The 25,088-nt window shown below is 36.5% G+C and overlaps 1 protein-coding gene across 1 annotated transcript in view; it reads right to left on the reverse strand.

Annotated features, from left to right (window-relative positions):
* The window catches only part of SBF2 (SET binding factor 2), a 260,718-nt gene that overhangs the window by 183,327 nt on the left and 52,303 nt on the right, over nt 1-25,088 (reverse strand). The gene's annotated exons all lie outside the window — the stretch shown is intronic.

Genomic DNA, 25,088 nt, shown 5'->3' on the forward strand with positions numbered 1-25,088 from the left:
TCTTGCCTGGGGGTTGAGGAGGGGAGGAAGAAGAGGCAGTGCATGTTTAAGTTTCACTCTCAGTTCCCTCATGGAACCTACTCTAGCACTGGAAGAGAGTCTCAGCCTAAAGTTCTCTCCTGCTCTATATTAAAAGAACCTTCCAGCACTAATAAATGGAGCACATATATTTAGATATTTTCACTTTACTTTTCAGTACTTTTTCAGGAGGGCACATTAAAAAGCCACATATTTTCAACTGGAGGAAGACCAGTTGAAATACATTCCATCTGTAAGGCACAAAAACACATTTTCACAATTTGCATCTTTAAGGTATCCAGATACCTTTCAAAGCAATTCCTGTAAAACTTTTAATAGGCATTCTGTAAACACAAAACATATTGATATTAAAAGATGAAAAGAGTGAGCAGTTGGTATTTTTAAGAGAGAAGCTTCCTCAACATAGTTACTTTAACTTTAAAAGCTCTTGCAATAGATGGCGTCACTTAAATATTGAGCATTTATTTCATGATATGTAAAAAGAGTCATTAAAAAAATGCATATCATACAGGTAATAGATAATTGCAAAACATTACACCTTCATCTTTCACATTATTTCCTAAAGTTAAAAAATAACATAGAAAATTATGTTGCGTAATCAAAACAGAGTTAACAAAACCTCACTCTCTTAAAAAATTAAAAGACAAAATAAATATCACATTGTTATACCCATTAAGTTTCTCAAGTTTTAAAAGTTAAGAAGACATATTTGCCTACTGGCCACTAACAGACATCTCTTATAGAAGAGGTAAGAAAATAACTAAAAGAGTGAAATAAATTACTGCTTAGGGGTTTCTATTCCTGAAAATAAAGTGATCATGTGATAAAGCATGTGAATTTATTTCTCTATCCTTTGCAGCTGTAACTACAGGTAAAGACTTGTGGTGAAGAGAAAGACCACTACACGTACCACAACCTCCCTTACCTCCAGCGGAAGGCATACAGTCCTTCTGGAACAGGATGTGAAAACCTACTGAGACTGACAGCTTCTGAAGTTTGCCATTGCTACCTTCATTGCATTTTCATTAGAAAACCACATTCACCTACAAAATTCCTAACAAACATGCCATCTGCCAACTAGTCAGAATCAGTTAACCTAAGAACAACTCTCTTGGGTTGATGAAGCACATATCCTGTTTTTAGATAGGACTGATAGCAGATATACATGGAAGAACTTCCAGGCCTTCAATAACTTTAGTCAAAGAGTTTTGGTGGTATCTTCTTCCACCTTCTTAGGTATTTTCACCTCATGGAGGAAAAAAGAAACTAAACCAAACAGTACAAGAAAACAAAAAATGAGATTAAGAAAAGTAAAACTGCCTGGGAGAGAAACAGTTGCCTGAATGACAAACTTTTCCTGTAAGATAAATGATAGAATGAAACCAAAGAACATATTCATTCCTGTAATGCTAAGATATATGAAAAAAGACATAAAAAAAATAAAAATCAACAATTCACAATTGCAAACTGAATGTTTTTTCCATGATTGCTTGCATTTATCTAAGCTTAAGAAGACAGAAGAGTATTTATCTATGCAGTAAACAGAATATTAAAACATAAGATATTTAAAATACATTTCTGAATAAATCTGTCAATACTTTGTAATTCTACTTCATGTTCCTGTTTCAGCTAACCCTTCAGATACATGGACACACTTGCATCAAAAATGCAAATGATACCAAGTGGGGTGGGGAGGGAGCAGTTGACAGACTAGCGAATAGGCCTGTTCATCTAGGAGACCTACTCAGCTTGTAGAAACAGACTGGGTCAGTAGCCTCAACATGTTCAACAAGGGCAAATGCAAAGTCCTGGCCCTGTGCGACTCCATGCCTCAATGAGAAAATACTTTCTGGGGTCTATGGAGTAATTCCATCTTGTTCTGTACAAGTTCTTTCCAGACTACGGAAACTGCCGTGTCACTTTTTATGCAAAAGAAATATTACTTATTTGCTACGCTGTGGGAAATTGCAATTTGCAGAGTAACCTTGTATATGTTTTTACGGAGCTAAGCTGCTTCAAAACACTTCAGCTCTAAAAACATACTACAATATGTGGACAAACCATTTTCTCCCAAAGACAGCTTTGCCATATAGTTCACAAACACACAAGCAACTGACAAACTAGCTAAAGCTACCTGAATTGCAAGATAGATTTCCAATGTACAGTTTTTCCCCAACAAACCACTAACATTCCAAGGTTAAGTGCACTACCATGAAATATGCCACCAAGTAGTATACAAAAAGAATATGATGTCCAAAGGAAGAAAGTTTTGCAAAATTAAATACATAACAATGTATCAACTGAAATGTTTTCAAAAGTTTCAATATGGAGAACCACTGCATAACTACAGGTAAAAATTGAAATACACATCAGTAACAGATGATGGGAAAAATGTTTCGCCGATAAATTAAGGTTAATATCAAAAGAAACCCAAGATATTTGAATGCAAATAAATTCACTGTATTACAAACTCAAACTATTTTAAACCCAAATCGCAGTGATTTCTACATTTTTTCCTTCACCTACCCATTGTAAGTTCTGCATTGTACCTTGCAAGAAAGGAAAGAACATGGGAGATGTGCTATTTCTTTTTATTCTATATTAACTCCTCAACAGGGATTCTCTTCATATTAACAGGCCGTAACTCAGTCAAGTCACCTGTCACAAGGTGGGATGCAGCTTTAATTTAAATGCAATCTCAGCACACAGTTCTTCCTTCTCATCATTAATCTCTGCACATGTATGACATGTATTATGGTGCTGATCACAGGAGATCATGCGGAAGTCACTTTTGCAGGTCTATAGGCCAACCTCCCACTCAAAGTATGATAAACACTGAATTCAGACCAAATTGATCAGTCTGCCTTGAAAACCTGCAAGGATGGAGACCATATAAAGTTTCTTCGACAACTTATTCCGATGCTTGATTTTCTTTATGGTAAAAGCTTTCACCTTATTTGGCTGGAGCCTCTCTCATTTCAATTTATGCCTATTGCCTCTTGTTCTCCCATCATGTGCCACTGAGAAGAGCCTGGCTCAATCTTCTTGATAGCCTCCATTCAGGTATTGGAAGGCTGATGTTAGATGCCCCCTCCTCCAGGCTAAACAGACTCCCACAGCCTCTCCTCATAGGGCAAGTGCTCTGGGACCTGACCACACCATCTTGATTGTCCTCCTCTAGAACAACTTCTGTTGATTAACATTCTTCTTGTATTGGGGGGACCCACAGTGGATCATAGAATGATTAGAGTTGGAAAGGACTTCAATATCATATAGTTCCAACACCACTCACAACCCACCATGGGCAAGGATGCCTCACACTAGACAATGTTGCCCAAGGCTCTGTCCAGCCTTGCCTTGAACACTGCCAGGGATAGAGCATTTACCACCTGTTCCAGTGCCTCACCACCCTCACAGTGAAGGACTTCTTCCTTGTATCTAACCTGAACTTCCCCTGTTTAAATTTGAACCCGTTACCCCTTGTCCTACCACTACAGTCCCTGATGAAGAGTCCCTCCCCTGCAGCCTTGTAGGCCCCCTTCAGATACTGGAAGGCTGCTATGAGGTCTCCACGCAGCCTTCTCTTCTCCAGGCTGAACAGCCCCAACTTTCTCAGCCTGTCTTCACACGGGAGGTGCTCCAGTTCCCTGATCACCCTCGTGGCCCTCCTCTGGACTTGCTCCAATAGCTCCATGTCCTTCTTCTGTTAAGGACACCAGAACTGCACACAGTGCTCCAAGTGAGGCCTCACGAGAGCAGAGTAGAGGGGCAGGATCACCTCCTTCGACCTGCTGATCACGCTCCTTTTGATGCAGCCCAGGATACGGTTGGCTTTCTGGGCTGCAAGCGCACACTGAAGCCAGCTCATGCTCAGTTTCTCATTGACCAACACCCGCAAGTCCTTCTCCACAGGGCTGCTATTTCTGCGCCCAACCTGTACCTGTGCCTGGGATTGCCCTGAGTTAGGTGCAGAACCTTGCACTTTATATTGTTGAACTTCATGAGGCTGGCAATGGCCCCCCTCTCAAGCATGTCAAGCTGGATGGCACCCCTTCCAATGGATGAAGCATTTCAGATGGAATCTATCAAGTGCTGAGTAAACAACATTAATAATCACTTCCCTCGGTCTCCTACCAGTGGGCCTGTTAATTACAGCCTGGGATGCTGTTGGTCATCTTTGCCACCAAGGTATACTTCAGGCTCATGTTTAGCTTGCTGTCTAGCAAGATCTCCAGGTCCTTTTCAGCAAAGATGTTCCCCAGCCAGTCTGTCTCCAGCCTGAAATGCTACACATGGATCTTCCCTCCCAAGCACAAGGCTTTGCATTTTTGATTTATTTCACAGTAATTCCATTGGTTCACTCCTCCAGCCTATACAAGTTCCACTGGAGAGCAGCCCTGCCCTTGAAAGTATCAACCTACATTCTAGTACCAGATTCTAGAAGCCAGATTATTGTGGTTTCTTCATGTTACTGATGCTGATCAACTTGTACAGGTTACTCTAACGGAAAGGTTCTTAAATGTCAATTCATTTCAACAAAGTTTGGAGCACCAAGGGTCCGATATTCGAAATGAGGCAGTGAAAATACCCTTAGATTGTAAATATCTGACTAAACATATTCCTTAATGCCAGCATGAAAACAAAAAAAAAGGGACAAGACAAGATAATGTGTTCCTACATGTTTGCACTACATGCTACATGAAAATGTGCAAACAGAAATAATGACTAATTCCCATAAGGCCTGCTACTCTATTTTGCAAAATTAATGTTGATAGGGATATAAAGAGTAAATTATGACATCAAAAGTAATGAAGAAATTTACTCTTCAAAGTACAGGAGTAAATTATCACATGTCAATAGTTAAAATTGAAGTGTTCATATTTTGCATAATTCTAATATCTCATCTAAAATAACTGTTTCCAATTAGGACATTAGGTAATTTTCCAATTAGGCTTTTGGTTTTGTAATATAAAAATAGTATTCTTAGTAAAGGAAAATCTTAAAAAAGCATTAGAAGGAAATACTGACAACTTAAGCATGGTGAGGGACAGGGGAGGGTGTCTATGAAAAATATTCTGTCTGGTCATTTCCAATGAATCCACTTGAAAGTATACACAAAGACTTCTGGAAATGTACATCAGTATTTAACATTTATTAACAAGCTTCTCCCCTTATCCCAAACAAAGCATTACACAAATTTTTATCTTAAGCAGAATTCAAGAACAAGATTAATTTGATTCAAAGACAAAAATTATACTAGATACTAAAAAGTGAATATGTTATTGTATTAATTTAATAGAACCTATTGAGATAGCCAGTATATTAGATAAAAATAGTAAACAACACTCAATGCATTTATACTGTTTCCATTTAAATTATGCAAGTACTCATTTACATGCATTTTAAAATGCCACAGTAAAAATGCAGTAAAACTCTCTCTTTTACTACACAGAAAATCTAAAAAATAAGGAATATGTGAAAAAAAATATAGATTTTTATTTTACATATACTCATACACATATTCATTGTCACATTCACTCAACTCTAATTATGACTCACAGTGTTTTAAGTATTAGATTTGTGACCTCAAGCACTGTACTTTGTTTCTAGATGAGCTTATTAATAATGTTTACTGCAGGAGAAAACACTGCATACATTCTGCCATCTTCTGCATGTGACAGCAAAATTAGAGCCTGAAATCCTAAAAAAAAAAACCAAAGAAAAAGAAACTAAAATCCCATAACCCCTCCTAAAAAAAACAACAACCCACAAGTACTTTTGTACCACAATACTGCTACAGCTTTTAAGTAAAATCTCTCTGTTTTCCCATCACGTTAAAGATCCACAAGTGTAAAATCAACTGACAGTGAGGACTAATACACATCCTAGCTCTCAGTACTACCTAGTCTGGTCAGGTCTCAAAAGAAGCACAGCTTCTTTGCCCACTGCCCCTCTTGGTGAGCCAAGCACCTGGGAATCTTCTTCAGGTTCTCAGTGAAGGAGACTGACCTGAATTGTCTGCTTTCTTCAATATTGACTCTCACCGAGGGATGAAAGAGTGCTGATGAGGAAAACGCCACATACACAGCCCCTGACACCACAGCCATTTGCAGGAAGATATAAACCACACATACATTCTCCTTTAATACATTGGTTGGTTTCAGAAACACCTCTTGTAGGTTTTTTATTTTCTCCCCATCTCCGCCTAGGATGTCACAGAGAACATTCAAGGGCCACTTTCAAAATTACTACTAAACAATTTCTGCATTCAAAGTAAAAGATGCGGCATTTGGGTCTTTTGCTCTATTTACTTTTTTTAAAGCTAAGACAGAAAGAAAATCCTATTGGTTGAAAGACATATGTTGGAACCTGCCAACCAAGAGCTATGAGATCTTTTAACATTCTCCACATATCAATACTTTATGCTGAGCTAAGTAATACAAATTCAAATATTTTGTAACTTAAACTAGATCCACACTTTAAGGTTTGGACTGCTCTTCTTACTAGGAATTACTTAATGCTGAGACTATAGCAAGCACAAATATTCTTATAACTGCAACATTAGTACCTGATAATATAATACTAAATTTGTTATTTAAATTAAAACTAAAGCTAATCAACATTCAAACTTTCTGACATCTTCTGCCAGCTTATTTAAGAGTATGACAGTATGTCTCACCTGCAGTTCAAAGAGCTGATGAAAGAGTTACAACTGGACTATGCTTTAACAACTTCTAAAGGCACAGCTGCATCACAAAGAGGATGTATGAACCAGCCCTAAAACAAGCACTCAAGTTTAACAGTACTATGTACAGTCTAACCACTCCAGGATAAAAATAACTTCAATATTTCTTTGTTGAAAAGATCTTTACTATAATACCCGAAATGCCTATTTGAGCAAGAAAAGTTTAACATCCGATTTTCATCACTTCAAGTATTTTCAGGAGAGGTACTTCATTTCCATGTAAACCTGAAGAAAAGGTAAACATGGTACAAATATATAATACATAGTGAAAACACAAATAATTTCAAAGAGGAAAGATTTGGTTTGGGAGCAGGAGATTTGGTATGGGAATTTTAAAACTGCTCCTACTGAGGAAAATTCAAGCAGTGACAAGCACCACAAGCTCCAGAGCTCTGTTCTAAATGAACAGAAGCGGGAAGGCCACAAACTTTCAAGAAAACACACTTTTGGCAACTAGGCTGGAAATGTTCAGAGGAAAAAAGCAAACCCTGTTTAGTAAAAGTCATTAAAACTCCTTTCAATTTTTAAACATTTATTTTATTACATGTCCCTGCACCAAATATCAATTGAAAAGTTACTAAAAAATTGAGAGTAAGTATGTAAGAGCTGAAAGACCAGCACCCAGAGTAAACATTTTGTTTTCCCTTCTCCTTCTGTCCATCCCAGGCTACAACAAGGTAATCCACAGTTCCCTTGGTGAGCTACACCCAGGCAGTGCTCCTCTGAATGCAATGCAGTTGCTTCTGTGGCAGGAAAGCAGCAGGCCAGCCAGACCATGCTGGGCAAGCGAGGCCACAAAAAACAGTCTCACTTCAAGACTGTTTCTTTCTCAGTACAGAGAAGTCTCACGTTAGCAGAGCATTACTCTGAGATACGACCTACACCCTACTGGCCTTGAACATCTTTCAGTAGGGAATACTCTCACAGTAGCAACAAACCCAGCTTCTAAGGAAAATCAACCTCTAAATTCCTAAAATTCTCTAAATTCTTCCAATATTCTATGAATTCTTATATTCCTAAAGTAGGAATATAACTGGATACCAGCATGAACCTGTAGCAATTTGTTTGTTGGATGTCAGCACAACAAACCTTACAAAGACTTGACTCTTTCTAAAAAAGTTGTGATGTATCTGAAGTCTGTTGAGCTCAAAGCGCTTTTCAAGAGATGCACATGGACTCTTTTTGGGAATGTGATACTGTGAGTATTTTCAGGAAAACTTATTTTCTTAATATCACACAGTAGCCACAACTAAGTTTTGAAAACAATACAATTAACCATCAGGGGAAAAAAGAAGTCTTGTCCAAGTTAAGGAAAGGAAAAGTGCACATAAACTTTAATCAGTTAAATGAAAAACTACCAATAAAACTAATCAAGATATTCAATGGAGGAGCTTGCTAAGGAATAAAATGACTACTAAAATGTGTTTCAAAACGTAAGAGAAGTAAAAGCTTGAACAACTCCTGGCAATAATGGGTAAAATAAGGACAAAGGTAAAATTTGTAATTTTACAATCACAGTAATCAAGAGCTCAAAAGAAGAAAAAAAAAACCAAGCTCAAAAGATCAACCACGGTAAGAATTCTTTACATTACTGTTCCCTAGAGAGGTGCCTGTATTTTGGAGGGGAAAATACAGAAGATTACCGAAAATCAAAATGAAAGTATCAAACCACCGCAAACAGACCATATTATTGCAAGAGTTCCATGTAAACAAAATATAAAAGTAGAGAGCTACAAACTGTGATTCTAACTTTCTTTCCCTGGGGACAACAGTGGATTATTAGAAGGTGGGTAAATGTTTCATCCGTTCTTAAAGAGCATTGATGTTATCTAAAATATTTGCTCTACATGTACCAAACTTCCAGAAAACATCAAGCTACAGAACCAGTAACCCTACAAGCAAATGAATTACATTGGAAAAGAATGAGAAAGGCTTCTCTACACCAAGATCATAAATAAACCATCTATTAACAGTTCTTCAACAAAAGCAAATGGATGTACTCAATACAGTACAGCTCACCTTTCAAAAAAAAAAAAAAAAACCCGAAACTTTTAGCAAGAACATTGAAAAAAAAAACAAACCTTAAGTAAACTAAATTGTCATTGTATATGACAACAGTTCTCTTCTGGACTAATAACCAATTTTAAAAGTGGGAATAAATGGCTATCTTTTCCCAAGGGAGGTGGATTAGAAACAATATTCAGAAAGATCTCTGATGGGATACATTCATGTGCAGTAGGGGCTCACTGATTTTAGGTTTTCTGTTTTGCTTTCTACAGACAATTTCTGAACATATCAAAAAAGTTCAACAGTGAATTGGTCAAGTTTATGGAATATCAAGTATTTGGAACAGTCAGTGCTGAAGTCCTTTGTAATAGTACATAAAAAGGTCTCACAATATCAAGAAATTCCTAGCTGAGAAGAGAAAACTAATGCATGGAAGAAGAACAAATAATCCATAAGGTGCATATGCAACAGCAGACTACATTGTTACCTCTCAGGAAACAGAACCTGAAGTGCATTTCACTTTAATGTGTAGCAACCACAGAAGAAAAAATTCAAATACTCAAAATTATAGGGAAAGGAACTGGGAGGTACACATACACTGTTAAGACTTGCCATTTTGGACCCTGCTAATCAAAAAAGATAAATTTGAACTAAAAGTCACAGGCAAAAACAACAGTATGCAGAGGCTTGGAAAAGCTTCTGTGCAAGGAAAGATTGCATCAGAGAGGCTTCTCCATCTTGGAAGAAATGTGCTCTACAACAGGAACAGAACAGACACCTACATACTTATGAATAGGATCAATAATATAACCACAGAATAATTAATTATTTCTCATGAAATATTAGAGAGCATTATATAAAAGGATCATGTGTCAGTATAATACATATGGAAGTCTTTCACAAAATACAGTGAAACTGCAGAACACATTGCCATGGACTATTACAAAGGACGAAAGAATAATGGGCTTAAAAACTTTCAGGCAGAGAAATGAGGGAGAAGCTCCTGAGAAACTAGCATATATGTTGGCCCAAATGTATCCTATCACTATGGAAGCCTCTTAAGCCTGAAGTAGCATGTACCAGTGTATTCATGAAAAGAAGCAACAGTATGTCATATCATGGTATCTTAGCCTCTTTCCAAAACTATCCGGCACTGATTCCTGTTGGATTCTGGACAATAAGCTTGATCAACTTCTCTTCTGACCTTCGGTTTCGTTATTTTCATTAATGGCCACAGGATGCCAACACTTAGTTTTCAGCATCTTCCCATAAACCTTACGTGACCATGAAAAGTAGCTCAACTATCAATAGTGTAACATTTCTAGTTGAAGCAGAATTAACAGATTTAAGCCTATTGATATGTTACTCTGCTAACATTATTGTTTAAAACATAGCCTTCTAAATCTTATATGGTTTCCATAGCAGTAAAGCAGATACTTTAGGGAAGTGGAAGGTAACACATAGAGACTAATGAGAATACAACCTTCCAAAACTATACAGTCAGCTTTTGGTCACTAGGTTGAAATTTAAACAGTAAGTTATCATAAAGATCTCAGAAGAACACATACATCTAAGCTGCACCCTCTCCCTTACTGCAGTCTGAAATACGTAAGTTCGAAAAACTTGTTTATGCCTTTCTAGGCCGAAGCTTAAGTTAGGTAGTTTGCTTTCTCCTCTCTCACTGGATCAGCACTTGCAGAGAGAACAGCCTCATCCTCCCAACACAAAAACCTGAAGAAAGGGGCAACTCAGATCAAAACAAAACACTAGATGACTCAGGACCACTCCATTCTTATTTCATTCAGTGCAAGACATAAAATACTGTGAAACTAAAGTTGTAAACATATGTTCTTTTCTGTCACATTTTAAATTGGTAATCTGAAGAGACAAGAGTCATTAAGTTTACTTCTTTAACACACTTCAGAAACCATTACTAAATTCATTTAATTTAATTAAGGTTTCCACTGTAGTATTGCTTTTGCAACCCACAAGTAAACTATCATCCATAATAGGTAAAATAATGTACATAGATATGCTGTTACCTAATTCATCACGGTAAATTAATACTTTAAAAGGAAATCTTATGAGCACTGTCATATTTAAGCCATAAGACATAAAAGGGTGTGCATATGCCGTAATAATGACGCACCTTAATAATACAAGAAGTATGTCATTATTATCCCATACTACACACCCTAAAATGCTTCAGTATAGATCACATCTATGTATTTAACAAATGAAATTAGGACACTTAGAAAAGTTGCCTAATTAGTAGCTGATAATCTCAAAATGTTTCATTTAAAAAATAATAAGAAAACCACAATATAAAACATGCCACCAAATATTCCATGTAATATAACTATTTCTAACCATTTTTTCATCATCATCAAATTACAAATATAAACTGATAAAAAAATACTTGCATCAACAAATGCACTCATGATTCCTACAAAAACAGGTTAAAACAGGATGGAGAGCCATTGAAAAGGATCTCTGTTTTATGGAATTTTGAAATGTTCTTGCAATCTTAATGGCAAGCCTAGAAAGACACGGTGCAGCTGAAACCTTTAAAGAGGTTCTTAGGTTTTCTTGGAAAACTGCTTCTGCCTTTCCACTTTAACAACCCAAAAAATGGTTTATTAAGATCAATCAACTTCAGTTATCTCTATTAAATCACAATCTGAACTTGGGGACTGAGGAGTTAAGTGCTTTTAGCTGAACTCTTCCACAACAACACTATACTACTTGCAATCTAAAGCCAAAGTCAGCACAGAAATCTGACATTTGCTTAGGTTTTTCTTACTCATATTATTGTTCACCTTGGAGGTAAACTGAAACATTTTGGAAAATATATTATTGAACACTTAGTACTATCTACTTAGCCTTTGCCATGCAAAATACAAACAAAATCATGTTTGTGGCAGCCAAAATAAACAAAAATCAACACAAAATTCAGGCCTTCTTCTTAAAACCAACTGAAATGTACTTAAAATATTTATTAACTGCATATGATTCCACAAAATCCAGTACTGCAATATACTTTCTCAGGCATATTCAAAATAACTCAACTACTTACTTTCTTCAGCTGAGGCATACTATTACAAAAAACTAACATCAACAATCTTTCAAGCCTGATCAAACTTGACAAAATGATTGTTATTTAATGGATTTCCACTCGTTCAACATCTCTCTGGTTATATAAATTGGGAACAAGTTTCCCAATTCATGTGAAGTTTTTACAATTGTATTACTCAAGAACAAAGAAAATTGTAGATATTCATTTATTACAATATTCGCCAACAGTTTTCCAACTACACAGTTGGAAGTACTGCTAATCTTTCAGATGAAAGACATTCAGACATGAAATGAGCAAAACACATCCCTTTAAGTAATAGTATTGATCAAAGTGAAACAAGAAACAGATCCTGAATTTCGAAATAGAAAACTCTGAAAACATGCTTATATAAGTGATTCACCCATAACCAAAAACAGCAAGTGATTTTCCAAGCAATTTTTGTTCCTCAGTGCAAATATGATAACTCACTGTGGATACGGAAAAGCCCCTCAATATAGAAGTTGCTGCTGCTCAAAATTGGGGTGGGGAGGTTCAGGGGGAGAATGTACTCTCCACCCAGTTGTCAAGAGGTCTTGCCAATTCCGCTGTTATTTGGGAGAGGAGATCAAATTCAATACACAAGACACGAAACAGATACAAAATGGTCCAACAACAAATTTTAAAAATTGCAAATGCCAACAAGTATCTACAAGTATATTACTGGGCCAGAATGAGGAAAATCATTGTGAAATAAGCTTTTCTGGTATGCAGTTATAGCAAATAATCATGAGGTGATGCCGAGAACTAGACAAATCTGGTATTTGAAGAATGTTAAAAACACTGAGGTCACAAATGCACACTGTAACTTTAGTACCCATTTCTTATCCCACTACTTTGATATTAAATCTAATTCAGCCTTCATTCTAAGCTTATAAGCCATGATTTCAATGAACATCTCTCTTGTCCACATGCTGTAACACGTGGAAAAGGAAACAATACAGTTAAAAATGAAGTGAGGTTGATTTTGTGTATGCCATTTACAGAAGGGGAATATTGCTTGGTTTTAAAGTACTATATTATAACATAGACTTTCCAGTAAATTACAAAAGGAGACATTCTTTCCGGAACAAAAATTGTGAATTTATTTGTATTTTTTAGAATAGAAGCATGTTTCCCTGCACTCTTACGTAAGCCTAAAATAAAGCACCAAAACCATAATTGCACTTGGCATTTTTAATACCAAAGCATATTTGCTTGAATATAGCACAGTGTAATATAATGCAGCAATCTACACAAAGTAATTACATAATCTGCCATTGTCCCACCAGTCTGAGACACTCACTAGAATGAATTTTGGTTGAACTGCCTTTACTTAAGCAAGAGCTAAATCTTAAAGATCAGGAGACACGAAACAGGGGAAGGGAACAGAAAATTAAACCCAGTTCGTATATTAAATTCCTCACATTTTATTGCAGAATGACAACAGTAATATTTGCAGTTCAGTAAAACAGCAGTTCCTTTTATTCGGGGGTGCAGGGTGCTATGACACATTATTTATTACATAAAAATTGCTGTAGTCTTAATTTCACATATATACTGGTTGCTTTAGTTGAAGTAACTTGGCAGAGAATCAAGTCAGAACTTGTATAGAATCACAGAATGGTTTAGGTTGGAAAGAACTTTAGGATCATGTAGTTCCAACACCTTGCCATGGGCAGGGACACCTTTCACTAGACCAGCTTGCTCAAGGCCCCATCCAACCTGGCCTTGAACACTTCCAGGGATGGGGCATCCACAGCTTCCTTGGGCAGCCTGTTCCAGCATCTCATCACTCGCACAGTAAATTCCTTCCTATTACGCAACCTAAATCTCCCTTGTTGAAGTTTGAACCCATTACCCCTAGTGCTATCACTGCAGTCCCTGATGCAGAGTGCCTCTCTGGCATCCAGAATATACTTTCAAGAACAAAGATATTTTTTACTTGAGGATAACTGAAAACCTGGTCAGTATGTGAGTGTGATCTGGTTTTCGTTATCTTCTTTTGCTGACATAAATAAAAGATGGTTTCTCATGAAGATAAAGGAACCATGCAGCGCAAGGAAAAGATGAGCAAATAGTTTGGGGACAGCTGTATGACAAAGTCTGGATGGAAAAGTTTCTTTAAAAGCCTCAGTAGTACCTTAGCTTATGCTCTTAATACGTGGGGAGGGGTAGGAAGGGGTGTGTTTGGGATAGGGGAGTTTTTGTTTGTTTGTTTGTTGGGGGGGGTGGGGGACAGGGGATGGTGGTTGATTGGCTTTTTTCCATTGAACTCAGCTTGCATTAAAACCTGCAAGACTTGAGCTATCCAGTCAGAGGAGCTGTTGAGAGTAAGTTCCCAAAGATATTCAAAAGAAGATTTGGGTATTACTGTTCTTTCTCTTTGCCTAGGTTCACTCTGCAGCTCAGATTTAATGAGTTGCAGGCTGAAAGAGAACTACAAACTGTAAAAGGATCATCATACAAGTAGCATTTACCACAGCTAAAGACTAAGCTGCCTTATGTTCAAATCTGTGAAAGTTGGAGCTTCAGAGATCCATACTAGAGGCCAGTTCAACTGCTTAATTTATTACTCCAGTGCTGATATAGAAATAAAATTCCTTTTTAGTTTATCCTGGTATCCATTACAGCTAAGTAAAAGCACCTGTTCAAGTGATCATTTCACAGCATGTCCTTGAAAAACAGATGCTGCAACTAAACATACCTGAGAGAGATCTCTGTCAGCAAAATTAAATGCAGTTGTAACACTGCATGGCTCAGACTGCCGCATTAACACGCTAATCTTAAATATCTGCCGCTTCTAAAGATTTGGCCTGCATCAGTTTCTTTCTGGCACTTGACAGAGCAATGAAGACAGAGAAAGAAGGATTTGCTAGGACAAGACCAGGTAAACTGCTGACAAAATTACTGATTCCACAATACTGGTTCCATACTCAGAATTCATTTTATGACAGATCCCCATTCAGGAGAATTTCAATACAAAGACAAAACTCTTTCATCAGTGAATAGCCTTACAATACACACTTACAAAATATATCTGAATACATTTATATCTTTTCTTCCTCTTAATACAAATGGTATTTTGCATATAAAAGTATATTATTTATTTACTCTTACTTTACTATGATGAAAAGCAAGCTCCATAAAATAACTATGTGGTTTTTTTTACTTAAGGAGGTTTCTTCACTAAAGTTCTCATCGTCATTTAGTAAATCCTTACTAAAATCAGGATATCAAAACCACACTGGAAGTTACTATAGACCATATTATTAAATAAAAATACAGGTGGAAGAGGGCCATCTAATTAGCCTAGCTCCCTTTTACATCCTCTAACCTGCAAGTTCATTCATAAACTTTTCCTCTACCCATCTACCAATACCAGGTTTTGTATAAAAGAAAACAATATGCTACATGTTATTAAGGAATAGACAGGAGTCTTAAAAGTCTGTACAATAAAAGCTGAAAAAAATGAAAGTGGTTTTGCCAATTCCATGCAATTAGTCAAAAGAGATCATCAACATGCCATACTGAAACAATATTAAGTAGTCTGCTTTACAAACAAACTAACCCCTCAGCCTCAGGATTTATAAATTCAACTCCTTTTCATACTTAAGATAGTGATGGTGCTTGAGGCCAACGTGCTGCTTTGACAAAAAGGAAATAAGCCTCCAAGTCCCTTCCCTAGGACTCTGCATGGCACAGTCAGCCAGCCACTTTCTCCCCAGGCTACTGTAGGTTTGTGTTTCAGGTGTATGCTTAGAGCACACAGGCACTCTGCCCTGTAAAGTGTCCAGAAAGGAAAACCAGGAATTATATGAATTAGATAGAGCAAAACGTCTCTGCACCAATTTTTCTGTATGGCTTCTAACTGGATAATACAAGGGCTGGTGCAATGAGCTGCAACAGACACCACTCAGAATTGTGAAGGGTTATCTTAATTGGGGTTTTTTAAATTTTTCTTTTTTATTCTGAATAAACACTTGTACTGTATAAAGACATCACAAAAGCTTTCAAGTTTAAGAAGTAAGGCTTTAAAACTGCTGAGATAATTTAAGCCAGCACAAGGAACCTGAATCCAGCAAACAAAACTTATACAGAGTGCAAATCAACAAGTTGGTCAAACTGGGGAGGTGGGCAAATATCACAATCTCCAAACACTACTGATTAGAAATTCTTCGCATGAAAAGCATCAGCTTTAAGAAAAGACAAACCATTAACAAATCTGTTCAGACAAATGTACAATAGCCTTTATTTTCCATTAGCCTGTTTTCCTGAACTATTAGAAAACATTCCAAACTGATTTATAGTCATAGGAATCAACCTCACAGATAAATTATTTCTGGATTCCCAGAACATTCAATGACCCAGTTCAAATTTCACAATCTTGTATTCAGCCCAATAGACTGTGTTTGATTAGATGCACATTATCTGCCTTTCTGCTCCTTCACACAACCCTAGAAAGGATAGCTCTGTGACAACTGGATATATAGTTATAAATTCAATAGGCAACAGTCTTGCTTTCTGGCTCTCTCCAAAACCACACATTCTCAGCTCCCTGCACAAACACACAGAAAAAACGAATCAAACACCACCACTCCCCTCTCCCCAAAACTTCAGTGAAAAAATTACCTAAATTACAGCACTTCAAGCATAAGAAAAGCACCAATTTTTTACAGTAGGCTGACAAAAAAAGTTAGCTGTAATAACAAAGTGAAACAAAACATGGGAATTTTAAACAATGAATTAGGAAGTGGTTCTGTGGTACTTCAATGCCTTCCTGGATTTACATTTGTCCAAGTTTAATTTTCTTTCTTCATCTCTGGTAGTTACAGGAACTTGATTCAACATTGACATAAAGAACTCTTAAAATAAGCTTGCTGCAGTTAACAAGGACAAACACCTGAGAAAATCTCATCTCTCGTGGAAATACACACAGATTTCTTCATTCGTCACCATTCTGATGTCTCAGTTTGGTATCTTCCCAATGAGTTACTACCATCTCCCTCAGCAGAGAAGCAAACAAGCACACAGATGGAGAGCTTTTCAGATGAATAAATCTAAAAAGAACTTCAGGAAAATATCCAAGCTACTCCCCTTTTCATGACTTACCGTTAGCTTCACACAAGTCATTCGTCACAGCCGTCTTAACATTAAAAACACATCACACTGGGCAAAAATTTTATTCTAAGCAGTGTGCGCTCCATCTATCTAAATGTTTCTTACTGTTTACACCAAATCTTTTTTGCTACAGAATCCATTCACCATTACTCTCCTTACTCTCAAAGGACAAGGAAAACAGTTTATTCCTTTTATTTATCTGAAGTCTTCTCAGGTCTAATCTCTGGCCATCTCAGGATAGTGTCTACCCTTATGCAAAAGCTAAATTTCATAGCTCAAGATGCACAACAATCAGTTGCCACGACACAGGACAGAGACATGCTTACACCTACACACGTACATGTGCACGTGGCACAACTGGAAAATAGTAGCTTTGTATGATAAGAGATCTGGATGTTATAGTGCACTTAAATACATCTCTCTTCCTTTCTGTGTATTTGGGACAATATCGAAACAGTATCGAAACAGGTACAGCACTTACAGTATTTTAACTGGTTTATAAGTATACACTGCTCTGTGTTTTTCAGGACAAATTTCTCTTCTGTTGTTTCTATTCCAAACTTACACCATTTGTCTTCATGTAGAATTATTTTGAAATAATTTTCAATTATTAGTAGCCCAAAGTGGAGTAAGTCACTTAAAGAACCTATTCTGATGTTAAGAACATATTCAGCTATTCAAAACCACACAGCACTTTAAGGTCATATATTGCATTCATCTAAGTTAACTTCCATGTATAAACAAATATTTTTGGAAAAAGACAAAGCACATCCATAACCAGGCTATTCTATAAAGTGTTGAAGGAAAATAAAGATGAAAAGAATTTTAAAAGAAAATTTGCCCAGAAATTATCCCTTCAAAAAAATTAAATAGAATAGCATACCTACTCTTCAGTTTTGGTTTCTAGAGATACAGCCCATTTTCATATTGAGTGAATTAAACGTTGCCCTCCCTTTTTAGTCCAGACTATTTCTTAGGTCCTCTAAATAAGCAGGAAAAATATTCAAAAATGTTTATGTGTTCACACTGAGTACATACAGATAATAGGATAAACTGAAAAGGACAAAATTCTTATTGAAACTTACTAGCTACAAACCCATTTATTCCAAAGGTATTACACACACTAGCCTTGTACCCTAAGAAGCTGAAGAGCAAAGAATGCTTCATAACCCTGCAGACTCTCAATCTCAAAGAAGCATAGGGGGAGACAAAAAACACCACACGTGTGTAAGAATCTTAGACTGGCTGGTCACAGACAGGGCTGTTAAGGGCAAGAACAAAACAGATCATTCTTAAATACCCAACAAGAGAGGGAACTCAAAGAGTAAGAATGATGATACTGATAGGTTTCCATCACTATAACACTATTTAAACGAAAAACAATCATATTTGCATCACTACATTCCGTGAGTACCTCCACTATCTCCACCCTTACATATATACTATTTTTTTAAAGGAACATCAAAAAACATTTAATAATATTTCAGGACCTTCAGGAAAAACAGGTTCTCCAGGAGACCTCTCACACACGAGTCTGTTAGTTGAGAATACCCGGTACTGAAACTACCGGGATACTCCTGGAGATTGCAAATGTTGCAACACGACTTAACCGTAAGTCTCAATCTCCTCTGCCTGGCCATTATGCAAAGGCCCCATAAGCAGAAACTTACAGAAATACCCATGTTGCAGACTTTCTTCTAATTTTTAAAGAGGATGAGAAAAAAAACAGACAGTTATGCAGATACTCGTGCAGATACTGAATCACACACAAAGCGTAAGTAGAAAAGACCATCTTTTGCAGCAGCGTTACTTATGGGGATGAGAGATATCAAGAATAAAGAAAACTAACCCAAATCTACAAATTAACCCAAATTCTACAAATACCTGCATTTCTTAAGAAAGCTTTTTAAAATGCTTTTCTCCTCCAGCAGATTTAAAATAATTTAACTTAAAATATCAGGGGGAAGGAACAGAAGGGGCAGGAACATCTTATTAGTTTTAAAAAAGGTCACACTTCAATACACTCTATTTTGAATAACCTCCATGGAAAGAAGTTGAAGCTCCAAAAGGTGCCACTTCAATACTTTACCATTTTTACTAAAAATGTTGACTGTTCCAGTTTCCCCCAGTTGTAAACAAAACAAACAAAAGAGATTAAACATATTCATTGCACCCTTTCACAGTATTTAGTCAAGACCAAGTTTTGCTACACAAGGACTACTTGCAAGTCCTTAGATTTCAATATCAAATTATTTTACCCCACTCAGTAAACACAGTGGGATTCTAAAACCAGAATGCAAGTATTTTACAGCACAGCAGAAACATTACTGTAAAACATACTACATTTATGGCACTCTAAGGTTTCCACTGGATGCTAATATAGACAAGTTAAAGGAATATAAACTGAATCCATAAGAACTCCAATAAAAAGTTAGCCATACTTTTGCCATTATCTGTTTTCTACTAACTGCTGAAACCACCTGTACTGCAACAAAATGAGAATGAAAGAACAATCTTTCACTGAGTTATGTGATGCAATTGTTCATTAAATAATTACATATTTAATGATTCTTGGGAGAGATTCTTGAGGGGAAGGGGACAAAAAAACAAAAACACAAAACCAAAATCTCTGCAGCTAACCATGTGCACTTCAAAAGTTAAATGGATGCTGTAGAGAATCCTTTATTCAGGACCTTAAAAGCATTAATGTTGCAGAAAAATTGGCTTACAGATCATCTAGCTAAGACTGAGGCATTTAAAGATAAACTCTCTTAAAACTTTAATCACTTCAGGCCTTAACCAGATAAGCTGCAACCCAGTTTGTCTCTTGTGTCTTATCTAAAATAATAAGTAAAATGATCAAACACCAGATGTGTTCCCTAGAAAAGCTGATTCACACCAAAGTGGTAAAACAGGTAATAACACTAAATAAATAAAACTAATAAATAAACAGGTAATAACACTAAATAAAATAAATGATTAGCACTTGAATTTCAAAAGTATTATTTTGACAGCATGCGTAATGATTTTGAGATCCGGTATTGGGAATCTCCAAAAGTTCAGGAGTTCACTACTTAAAAATCTGGCTTACTGTAAAATGCCTTCAGTTGAGTGACAAAAATCCTGGTTTTTCAATGCAAATCTAAAGACATTTGTTGGGTTTTGATGGGGGTGTTTTGACAGTTTTCTCAGCCCAACTGTGAAGCTCCATCAGCAGTGTACATTCACTTAAGATCGCAGAGGTATACCTGTCACTTATGTTTGTTATCATGAAGTGGACAGTTCTGGACAGGACTATGAAGTTGGATTTTTGTCCAGAGACTGAGCTCTAGTAGGTCAATCAAAATAGATATACTTTGAAAATACCTAAACACCACTCATTAACCTCATCTGATTTCTTTTCATCTCTCAGATTAGTTAGAATTTAAGAGTTGAAGCCAGTATTTCATAAAAGACATACTTTATGTCTATTTAAGAGTTCATATTTGAAGCAGCTCCAAAGGTGCAAAAATGCTAAGGTCTACACCAAAGATAAGACTCTACAGAAAGAAGTAAAATGCTAATTCCAGCAACCCCAACTCCTCCTCCTCTAGAAGGAACCAGACATCCTACCAGATCTCAACTGGGCACATCCAGCCTCTCTTCAGAAGCCTTTCCTCTTAGCATCATAACTCATGCAAGCTTGTATTAAATAACAGCTTTTATAATTTACAATTACATTTTATAATTTAAGTAATTACCTGGATAGCTGATTAGCTCATCTAGAAATGTATGTTCATATGTATACTTGCATACACTTGAAATGAAAATTACTAATTCATGGCACCACTAGTATCACCACTACCTGCTACAGTGAGTAGCAGGGAAGAAAATTTCCCACTAACTGCACAAACACACTATATCTAGTTTAAACTCAAGACAATGTGCCTTTTTCTAGGTATGACTGTCATTGACCTAATTAGCATAAGCCTCCCAACACTGAGTAATGCAGATGATACTTGGTTTAGCTAATTTAGTCCTGGGACAAAAAATAATATATAGTGTAACATTATATACCAAAGTTTCCTCCTTTGATGTATAACTAATTATGATGTCTAGAAATGTATACAGCAGAATTAAAACTGGATTATAAACTAGAAGAATACGCAGATACATAAAGCTAACTCATTCAGCCAGCAAAGTCTCTCAAGCATTCCTTCTACACAGCAAGAACAAGTTTGAGTATCCTCGTTTTAAACTGCTCTGTATGTCTCAGCTGATTTCAGAGGGCTATTTTTAAACTTAAGCTGTATCCTGTAAAGCTGGAATAATTTCTTTGAAACAGTCAGACTACGGACAAGGACACCCAGACATGTTCATTTAAAGTACGAAGGGGGGCAACTATCAGTTTGGTATCTTCTAACTGCGTTGTTTAGAAAATCAGCTACTTACCCACTTTCCTGAGCCAATGATTTTATTAACTTTAAGAATAGGTAAATCTCTCTACTTCTGAGAGTCAGCTTACTTCCATTAAACCCGAGGATAGTCACTTTGACTTGTATTTCACAGTAAACTGCAGATGGACTGCTATTTGTCAGTAAACTGAAGATGCTCAGTTTCAAAGCTGAAATTATTAAAAATGTTTCCTACATTCCTCTTGAACAGCCCACAAAAGTTTCTAGCAAATTGAAGAGCATCTTGCTGCTTTTGAAGTAACAGTATGTATGATATATAATATTAACAAATATCATACCTTACTCTCAGTTATATGATACAATTCAACAAATGGTGTAAAAAACAAAAAAGTATTAGGGCCTTTAGTACCTACTGTAATTAACAATAACCCATTACAAAAATCTTTAGGTATGTTTCACAGCAATTTGTAGGTGGCTCACTTAACAAAGATTCTGTATTCAGTTATAAACAGAACAAAGATCAAAGCTGTGAAGGCATTAAAGAAATGGCAAATGCAAGGAGTGTAAGATTAAGAAAAATCTATTCTGGTCATTTGATGAGATGCAGACAAGTAGAAGCTCTAAGATGCACTGACAGAGACCTACTCACACTATCTTTCCGTCAACAGAAACACGTGGCTTTGCTCAATTACCACTGACGACCAGAAGACATGCAATTTATTTACTGAGACAAATTAGAACACTTCCATAACATTTCATAAACTATATTCCTGTTGAATTTTAGACAATATACTTATTCCAAAACTTATGTTTGTTAAACAAGACCAGAATATAGCTAACATGCTACACACATGAAAATCGAAACAATTTAATAGATTAAGCCTTCAATACAGAATATATATACACCAAATGTAACACTCTCAGTAAAGTTCAAACTACAATTACATTTTATAATGACCCAATTCTCTACATATTTGTGTCAAATTAACAAAACCACAAACATTATCAAGGCTAAAACTAAAAGTTGAAATTGGGTCATTATCCTTCCTGGGTAAGATGTTCCCAAAATTACTGCCTTTCACTCAGCCAGGTGAAGGTCCATTAGGCACAGTTTTTGCCATGACAGCCCATTTTTCAAAATTGGGCTTAACAAAATGAAACACATTGTTTACAGTGGTTTTATTATTTAATTAGAAATTACCTGCACAATTCCACCCTCTACATTATCATAACTTATGTCTCATAAAGTTGATCACACAAATTCAAGCCCAAAGAGGTAGGGGGCATGCAAGGTTCAGGAAAGAGAAAAGCCCTCCACAAAAGTCTCAGAGGATTTTGTCTATCAGTTTTAGGCTGGAGCTTGGACTAATGGCATCTCTATAAGCTATGGAAATCACAAGGGGTCCAAACAGGTCCCCAAACTTTTCCATCTTAAAGGCTTGAGGGGTGGGCCTAGGTATTTTTTACTATTTACCACCACCACCACCCTTGTTTCATAAGATGCCATTAACAGCATGAATGGGAAACACTATTAGATCATATCACCTATTAGATGCCAAGACAGATTATCTCATTAAACCTGTGATAATCAGCTGAAGATCTCAATGATTCATGGCAGAAGAACTAACTCTGAGAGAAGACAAGACTCAAAAAACTCTTCTTTCAATCCTATCATGAGTCATGAAAAGCTTTGGCCTTTTTTTTCTTCAAGAAAACAGTGGAGAGGGATTAACTTGTTTTTCACATACAAACCATGGGTTTTTTTCCATTTCAGAGAAATAAAAATCCTTCACTCAAAGGAGAGGAATTACACTTAAAGAGGATGTTAACTTGAACTGCTCATAGAACTAAGTTCTATTCATAACTTCAGTCTACTCTCTACCTTCAGTCTCACATAAGTTTGTCAACCACACCACTTTTACTTTCTTTGTCCCTTTTTTCCCCTCAAGTTTGCCTGCTACCCGCTTAATGATACTAAAGCTGCCCTTAAGATGACAAATTCCTTTCCAAGAATTAATCTTGATTCATGTTATTACACTTATGCAAAACCTTGGGGAAAAAAAAAAAAAACAAACCACCCATCCTGACAAAATCTGATTTTTAAAAGTGATTTTCTTTAGTACTTGATATTTGCAATATTAAAGTTTTATTACCACATTTGGAAAGCAAATCAAAATTTCACTAATTTTGCCAACTGTCTGAATAGATGTCCTTAACTTTTAAGTCATCAGATTTCATTTAACTTGGAAACTTCAAAGTCCTAATGTCTTTGCCTAACAAGTTATTTGAGAACTGATACAGAAAAGTTTTGTTCAATGAAGAAAATTAAGAAATCTTCCTTTAGAAAGGTATTTCTTGTAGTGCCAACATCCTACAATTAAACATCAATGAGAAATAACATTTGAGTACAGATATATCACTTAGGACACTTCACTGCTTTAAGAAAAGCTGTGCTCATTTATTTCATTACAACACTGGAAGTCAGACATATTACTTTCTTTGAAATAGGTAAGACTTGTATGACAAATTTTAGTATGATTCAAACTCTTGCAGCTGTTTAAAGCAAGATCAAACCACCTAGTTCAAGCCCAAGAGAGAGGTTAAAAAAAACACCCCTAAGCCTTGTCATCAAAGTTTACTTCCTTCTAATGAACTACAACTGTGTGTGATGTATAAAAAAAGCCACTTATCTGAACTTGGTCAGCAATCATCAGGCACATGCTGGCTAGGCATGTCTTAAGTAGAGAACAATCAGCTAGAGCAAAAAGAAGTTGCTATATAGACAGCTATAATGTTGTAACAGTAGTAGAAGCACTTCAGAGAAAGCAGGAGCTTCCATTGTTTCAGAACAGCACCACATTGCCAAATGTAGTATTATGCAAGTGTACCACAAGCACTGCAACTATCCATCACGTGTATCCGAAATAATGCTTACACCAGTAATTAATGTATGACATCCCCCCAAAACATAAGGCTCACGCTTGACTATGAAGAAATGAAAACCACAGTGTTGAAGAAAACGAGCAACCAGTCGCGTACAACAGCACACAGTGAATAGCATAAACCTCTGCTACACCAGACAGCAAGCAGTAAACACCAAGATACCCTCCCTTCTTTCACTGGAGAAGACAACACATGGCCAATGGCATGTTATGACTCAGCAAGTTAGCTGAACAGTGGTTAAAAAGTATACTGGTAAAATCTTGCTATGTTTGCTGTATACGTGTGATAAATTCAGTGAAGAGTCAGTGTCTTTGTCCTCTGCAGCTGATTTTGTCCCACAGTACAAAGACTTCTATTGCAACATTTCCTACAGGCCATCTCCTTCTCCAGCTCATCCTGTCACAGAGGTTCCTAAGTTCACAGAAGTAAGAGTTTCGCTCTGACTTCTCAGAAACATGATTCGCAGAGTATGACCACAGCATTTCATTTCTCTACAGGATTTTTAGACCGATATGTTTAATAAATCAGTGATTCAGATGTCTGAGATACACCTTTTAATTACACAATGTGAGTATGAATCTCAATATGACATCAAGGAAGGGAAAGAAGTGGCTTTTAGTGAATTTTCAGAGAGGGCATTTAAAATAGATCACTGTACACTGGCCTTGTTCAGTTTAGTGATTTTGTAAGCATCTATCATGCCATCTGTCAAGGTCAGAATACTGGGTAGAGACTGACCATTTTAATC

The sequence above is a fragment of the Pezoporus wallicus genome, unplaced genomic scaffold (genome assembly GCF_028554395.1).
Source record: "Pezoporus wallicus isolate ANWC-B61680 ecotype Strahan unplaced genomic scaffold, APGP_CSIRO_Pwel_v1 contig_2025, whole genome shotgun sequence".
Taxonomy (NCBI): Eukaryota; Metazoa; Chordata; class Aves; order Psittaciformes; family Psittacidae; genus Pezoporus; species Pezoporus wallicus.